Here is an 8,231-nt window from a genome sequence, read left to right on the forward strand (position 1 = left end):
CTGGAAATGAAGGGCTTAATACCTTTTCAATTCCTATGAACATCGAAGTAGAATAACTTGCAGACATCACGTTTAAGTTAGAGAATGTTGACGGGTTCACTTACAGGATTGTCCACAGTTAATGTCCTTTACCAAGTGCTGATGGGATGTCAACTTCATGGTTTGTCTACATTGGAAACTATAATCGGCTTCTGTTTTTGGGAGAAGTTGCATAAAATTCCGCCAAACGTTTCAAACTCTATGGACAGGTTAACGGTGTTGTTAGAGTTGAGTCCTTTTTAATTCCTGGTGCAGGCTCCAAATCGGCAGCTCTTGAATTGGTATCTCGACCATCACCTCTGTTTATTGCCTCTAAAATCCCTCCATCCTATACTTGTGTCTGTTTTACTCATCCTAGTCCCCAGCTCCTGACTTCCTTTTGTTGTCCACATTCCCTCTGTAGTCTTTTCCAATCCCTTCCCTGTCCTCTCATCCATAGATTTTGTCCTTGTCTTTGTCATTCCATCTCTGCTCCCTTCATCTTTCCTCACCATTGCATCTGTCCTGCCAGCTTCTCTCGCCCTCTCACCTTTTATCCTTCCAAGTTTCCATCTCTCCCTCCATCCTCTAACACATTCTAACCTACGCTCTTTCTATCCTTTCCCCTTTCCCTCCATCTTTCCTTTCTTGTCCGTTTGTCCATCTCTCACGTACCCAGGCATAATCTCATTTCCTCCATCTTTCCTTTCTAGTCCGTTTGTCCTCCGTCTCACGTACCCAGGCATAATCTCACTCCCTCTGTCCATGTCCCTCTCTTCTTCCCCCACATTCTCTCTCCATCTTTCAGTTTTCCCCTCCATGCTTTGCTCTGTCCCTCCTCTCTCTCTGTTCTAACTTCAGTACCAGCCCATATGGTGACTGCTGGGATGCAGCCTGTGCCACGCCGCAGAAACCTGGCCATCTCACCACCTCGGTGTGAGTGTGCATGTGTTCCATCCTCTCCTGGCCTTCAATTTTATCTGAGTTTGTGAGAGATCCACACTTCTCTTCTGCACTGACATCATCTTTTAACTACCTCTGTGTTTGTGTTTCAGATAAAGTGAGTAAGGCTAATCTGTTCAGCCTCTCCTTCATGACTTCCCTTTCCGAGCCTGTCCTTAAACGCCACACATTCCATAACGCACACAACAGGAGTGTGTGTGCGTGTGGAGGGCCATGGCTCACACTCATGACCGTCTGCTCTCTGACATACTGTACAGTGCAGTAATCCTTCATGCTTGGCAGGGAGCGGTGAATCGACTCCACGTCCATTTTTAGAAAGGATCGTGACGATGTTGGAAGTTTACAAACGGCATTAACAATAATTCTCTTATGACATTATTTATCTTTCGTTACTTTACTCAAGCCTGGAGTATTTGATCTTTTGTTTCTGATCAGTTCTAAAATGTAGCAATAAACAAAACGCAAAGATGATTAAGGGGACTTCCAGGATCCCTGAAACAAACTAAAATCCATGCTAACCATCAGGTGGCACTGTTGCATCGGGGAAATGAAAGGTAAAGGTATAGTCGCGGTGGAATATTAAACATTTTGGCTTTTACAGATGTGATTGACCGACTTGCATGCAAACAGGCAAAGACAGAACCATTTAGTGCGACATGCTCCTTTAAAGCAGATCGTTTACGTTAATGATATCAACGTGTAAGCACATTTGTTCATAATGTAACACTGCGTAATGAAAGGGACGGATTTGAAACACTTTGAGGGTTTGTGGTTTTGGTAACGAATCAAACGTGGCAGTGTTGTCCCCATTTTACAGTCCTGAGACCAGTTCATGTAAACACACACACACACACACATTCCCTCACACACACACACACACACTCTTTGAACGTTTGAAATGTGAAACTCACCAGACACATGCTTCACTCCAGTCCCACTTCGCATCCCCTTGTGTCTGGAACAACAATCAGATTTAATTCACACACACACACACACACTCAAAGAGGCTTTGAAGTGCATTTTGGTTGGATGGTGAGAAAAGCAAACGAAATATGAGCCGTAGAGCAAATACAGAAAATAATACAGCCACCCTAGAAAAGTAAAATGAAGTATTACAGAATAAGAAGGAATTCAATAACTTTGAATGAATCTGCTCAATGCAATGCAATAATAAACTTTATTTACAGAGCAGTAACAGTTTCATCTGTGGGACAGTCCTGTCTTTACAAGCAGGATAAGAAGAAGAAGAAGGAGGAAAAAAGGTGGATGATGAAGATGGAGAGGTGGAGGTGAATTTGGAGCGTGCTCTCTGTGGTCATGACCGCTCAAACAATGAGCTCAGTCATCAGAGGAGGAGGAGGAGCAGGGTGAGGAGGGTGTGGACAGCTGTTTCTAATCAATTGCCTCCATGTGATTGACTGCTCAATGGCCTCGCCGGCTGATTGGCTGAGAGGCTCGTTACCGGTGGAGGTCACAAGGTGAGGGCGGGGCTTCCACTCAAGTACTGGGTTTTACTTGAATGTCTCAGATCTAAAGTTTGTTTTGTTGCAGTGATATCAACTTTCTTTTTTTCTCTATTCCCTTTCCTTCACTTCCTTTTGTCCTTATTTTATTTATTCATTGCTCTTCATTCTTCCTTCCTTTTTCCTTCTCTTCTTCCCTTCCCTTCTTCCCTGTTTGAATCCTTCTCTCTTTTCTTTTTTTTCCCTTTTCCCTTTATCACTTGTTTCCCTGTCTTTCCTTTTATTTCCTTTCACCCCTTCTCCTGTCTTTACTTTACTTAACAACAGCTCCCCTCTTGCAGTCGACCAGTTGACTCGATGACTCGCTCTTTGACCAACTCGGGGACCGTTTAGTCGACGTGGCAATCGATTTGCAAACGCACTCGCTGCTGATCCTGATTAGTACGACACCATGGCAACCGAATGGGTGATGTAATGCAGCCGCTCCCTTCTGCTTCTCCTCTCTCCATTCTCCATCTTTCTTCTCTCACACAGAACATAGTTTATGTTCACATTCTTTCTCTGCTGCACGGGCCCCTTCACACACACACACACACACATGCACACACTTCTTCTGTCTCTCATAAGTTTCTCTCTGTTGATGTTTTCAATTGTGTCAATATAAGGCAGTTTATGTTGAAAATTCTCCCTCCCTCTCTCTCTCTCTCTCTCGCTCTCTCTCTCTCTCTCTCTCTCTCTCCATCCCCCTCTCCATAATACTCAGACTGCATGAACAAAAACATTTAGGTAGGCCAAGTTCATGTCTGGGAGGGGTTGCTGAAGGGGGCCCGGGGGTAGGGGGGGGAGGGGGCGCTCTGATGACCAGATGTGTGTTGCTTTCGGGGGGAGGCAGGGGCGCGTTCACAGTTGAGCAGGGAGTTTTCAGTTGGTGAAAGCGGAGAGTTGTGAAAAGTGCTCGGGTGGAGAAACATGGAGATCCTAACGTCGCTGTTTAGTAAATTTAGCCCTGAAACAAATCTGGGGTGTGTATAACTGAAAGGGAAGAGTGTACAACAATGAGATCGTATGTGGAAGTGGTGCTCAAGGTGAGGTTTGAGGACCCATTGTGGTACATGACGTTAAAAATGCGATACCTACAGGTGTGCAATAGGTAGTAAACAGCATCATTATGAATATGATATTTACTTAATAAATCAGAATAGTCTGAAACTCATAGTTGGCATGACAACGCTATAGGCAAATGATATCAGATAAACCCGAATACAGTTTAAACACGTTAGCTACATTAATTTTGATCAACATTTTGGCAAATGTATCCCAAATGTAAACAGAAACAATTGAAATGACATGATTAAGGGGAAGTTTTCTGAAAATAAAGACCATAACCCAGGCTGAACTCAGAGTGAGTGGAATATAGGGGGATAGTTACTCCTTGACCCAGAGGAAGTCCCTACACTTCCCAAATACTTTCTTTCTGTTTTTTCAGTCTCAGTTTTTGCCTGTTCAAACATGTACAGAACAATCTTCGCTGTGTTTTTTTGCTGCGCCTCTCCAGAGTTATAATGTATTGCTAGATTATAGAACCATCCAGACCTCTCAGATCATCAGTTTCGGGTCTGCTTTCTGTCCCCAGTGTCAAAAGTAAGCATGGAGAAGCAGAGTTCAGTTTTTATGCTCCACTGATCTTGATCCAGCAAATCTGGAACAAACTCCCAGAAAAGTGCAGATTAGTTGCAACTCTCACCTCGTTTAAATCAAGGCTGAATACTTTTGTGTCTGCTGCTGCCTTTAGTTAAACCAAATCATCCATCTCTTTCTCTGCACTGTAACTTAATCTAACTCATACGCAATTTTTTTTTACCAGTTTTAGCTTGCTTTAATTTTCTTAAATTTTTTCAGTGTTTCTTTGTATTTAAGCGTCCTTTTCTTTTCCTGGTGCGTTTAATATTTTATTGTAAAACACTTTGAATTGCCTTTGCTGCTGAAATGTGCTATATAACTAAAATTGCATGGCCTATTATTTAGGAATGTAGGAAATGAAGGAAATTATGATGTTGTGCCCCCTTCAGCCAACTGGTGTAACTATGAGAATTTTCCAAACTCTGATTCTTTACCTCTGTGACCTCGACGTCATAACATGAAGACTCATAAATGTACAATCTCCACGTTAAAGTGGGTGAAAGATCTTGTCAAAAGTTTTACTTTTAAAACATTATCTCAATTGGAACTAAACTCATTCATTCACAAGCTTTTACTCCTTGTTTCTCCTGAGAGGAGGTGTGTGGGAGGAAAACAAGCGTAGAGGAGAACAGATGTGATGCAAGATGGAGGCAAAAAGCCAGAGAGGGGCAACAAAGTCCAAGCGTCTCCACCCTTCCCCTGAACACCCAGGGGTGCCACGCCGTGTGCACGAGCTCTCTGGCCTCACAAAGACAAAACCTGACACGTTTAGTTGTGGTCGAGTGTTTTTCTTCTCCTTCTCCTCGCACTGTCACTTTGTGGGAGGAATGAAATCCACTCTCTGTAATGTTGGTTGACCAAAAGCTTGGCTTAGGTCAGGGATGCGTTCAGGCACACAAACAAGTGAGGGAAACGCAAACCCTCCTCTGGAAATGGATTTCTCACTGTAACAGCTCTCTGGCTCAGTGACATTACCTTACCTTATGGGATTTAGACTTAAGACAGAAACAGAAAATAGAAATTGATCACAAGAGGAATCTTAGGCTTGATTCTGTCAAACCTTAAACTCTTCAACCTGACTTTGAAGGGATGGGGGGGTCCCTTTAATTCATCCATTCAGCACATTTAACTGAAAGTTTGGCATACATTAATACATAAATAAATACTGTAAGGTATTAAAGTAGGCTTCTTCTTTACCTCTTAAACAATGGAACTCAATCATTTAATTTAATCAATTGAAGGTAAAACAATCCATGGTAACTTAATGAGTCTTTCTATATTAATAAATCACAGAATACATTAAAAATCTCATAATTACAATAGAATTCATGATTTAATCCCTCAAACCCCCACAATAGTAACCCTTACCTTTTAAAATGACAACATCATTTCATACAGATTTCCCCCAAATTAATCCTGATATTTCTGGTTTCCTCGTGACACTTTGTTGTGAAATCATGATCTCAACTCTAAATCTCACACGTTTCCACTTCTTCCACTCAACTCCTCTCCTTCCTCATCTTCTTCCTCATCTTCCTCCGGCCAGGTTTCCTTCACTCCGGGAAACACCACACTGTTGCGCTCAGCGTAAAGCTAGATCTCATGTAGGGTTATTCTTTCAAAATAAAAGGATTTTGCGTAAGGCTGCCATCAACAGCAAAATATGAACTTAATTTGTTAGGAAAAAACACTCAAATGGTGTAAATATAGAATTTTTGTACACTATAATGCAGCTAAAATACGTACAGTCTGTAAAAAAGAAGAAACCCACTTACACCATTGTATACTATGTATTCATATTTTAATATATTAATTCCTTCCCTCACATTTTCGATTTAAGTTAAAATGATTCCTCTCCCTCGTCCCTTCAAAGTAAGATGCATCCATACATTGAGCACAACTTGTTTTTATTTTTACATTAAAGCGAAATACCGTATAGTGACTATCTGACGTTTTATTTTGGAAATTGCTCATATTTTGCTTCATTGCAATTCTATATTGTAGAACATTCAAACACGTCTTGTGGATAGGACAGGATTGTAAAGAAAGCACCTGCGTATAGACCATGGCCTTTACTTAAATGTGTCTTTAATCGTAGTTCCACATCGTCAGAACAAACGCGCTGTCAGTCGTTCGGACGGTTCGGAAGAGAAACGCGCGCGCGGATTTGGGGCTTTGATTTTGAAAGTGAAAGTCGGAAGTAGTTTACGTTGACAGCTCCTCTCTGCAGCTGAGTCTGAGCCTCAATCAGAAAAACAGCAACAGTCAAAAACAACGAGGGCGCACGACGCGCAACTCGCACCGAGCGTCTCCAGCAGCGGCGGAGTTTGCGCTTCCAGGGCGACCGTAGCATGCGACCGTGCGCCAGCCGGAGAGAAAAGGACCACCGGGATATAACTTGACTATCCGCGGAGTTTGCTCATTCCCGGGAAAAGAAACCATGCCCTTCTGCAAACGGACGATACTTCCCAAAGATGTGTGCAAGTCCGACAGCAGGAGGCTGCGGGAAGGAGCGCGTCCCCAGGTGGAGATTTTCGGGGACCTGGCGGACGTTTGCGGCTTCACCTTATGCTCGGTGCTCCGGCAACTCTCGGATCTGTCCCGGCACTCGGTGGGCATCCTGGAGGAGCTGGAGGGCGAGCTGGTGTCCGTCTGCCACCGGTCCGGCGCTCTGGAGGGCAGAGTGGCGCGTCTGCAGAGGCACGTCTCCGAGCTGGTCAGCAAACCTCCGCCGAAAAGTAAGCGCCGTGTCCGCGTCAAAGCCCCACCTGGAGGCACTTTACGCACCGGGCGGAGTTGAAGCAGGTTCTTAGCCGCGTAAAGAGCGTCAAACTTGGCTGAAAGAAGCGCTTATTGATGTTTTTCTCCTCTGATTTCTCCTTGTTGTGGCGTGTAAAGACCCCCATCTTGACGTTTTGAGCCCGCAAAACTCCCATGACTGTCAATCTTTGCTCTTTTATCTCGGCGAGGTTGTTTACTTTTGGAGGTCTTTGAGTTTTATGATGAATGGCACAACAAAGCGGTGTAATGTGAGCGCGCAATGTGGGAATTTTATGTAAGGCTGAAGTTCGATGCCAAAACGTGACGCCGAATGGGTGGAGAGCTCGTATGCGTGTCAATAACTGATGGAGCAGTGATGTAATAGGAGTTGTTGTGAGTACATTACAGGATCAAGTACACAGGAGAGAGTATATTTTGTAAAAACAATAACATATTCCTACTACACAAAGTGCTGTACAGGCAACTGGATGTACATGAGTTTTAAAGGGATGTGGTGGTTTCACTTAATAGGTCGAGTTTGAGTCTCGTTCTGGATCAGGTGTGAGTTCGACACTTGGATGTACGCGTTCAAAAAGAGTTCTCGAAGGCAGCACGGTGTAGGTGTGGAGTTTTGAATGTGAACCCAGTGTAAACTCATGGATGTAACGCCACCTGTCATTGGTTTGGTTCTGTCACCTGCTGAGACTGCTCCCTGCCCCCCCAAAACCCCTTAGAATTCACTTAAATTTTGGTTAAAGGTTTAAGGTTCTTGGTTGATGTTTATGTAGACACTGGATTGGAGGAGATGTCATTAAATTACATTCACTCAATTCATTCAAAACATTCAAATAAAAGTCTCATCTTTCCGAGATATTCATTAATTTTACTCTTAGTTGATTTTCTTGAAGAATTCCAAGGCTTCTAGGAATGCCTTGATTCTGATCCAGACAGATACGGACCCTTTAGGACCCTGAAAGATTTTGAACCTGTGACATTTCACATAAAGTGACTTCACGTATTTTAAAATGACAACAAGTCAATATTTCCTCTTAGAATAGGAAGTAACAATACTCCCAATAACGATCAATACACTAGAATAGGTCATATTAAAGTTGACTCAGCTTCCAACACAATGATCATCAATTCCGATCCAATAACACCAATAATTCCACAACAATACAGCAGTGGCTTCCTCACAGCTGTCTGCAGGGCCGTATCCCGGATTCCAGAGGTTGTGCGTGCAAGTACATCCCCCCCGACGCTCCTGCCCCCCCCCCCCACCCATTTTCCTTATGCTTTTCGACAAAACGTCACATTTTAGCTGAACATGTTCATACAATGTTTTCT

Source organism: Genypterus blacodes, unplaced genomic scaffold, assembly GCF_046128005.1.
Source record: "Genypterus blacodes isolate CSIRO-AG114 ecotype Tasmania unplaced genomic scaffold, CSIRO-AGI_Gbla_v1 ptg000122l_1, whole genome shotgun sequence".
NCBI lineage: Eukaryota > Metazoa > Chordata > Actinopteri > Ophidiiformes > Ophidiidae > Genypterus > Genypterus blacodes.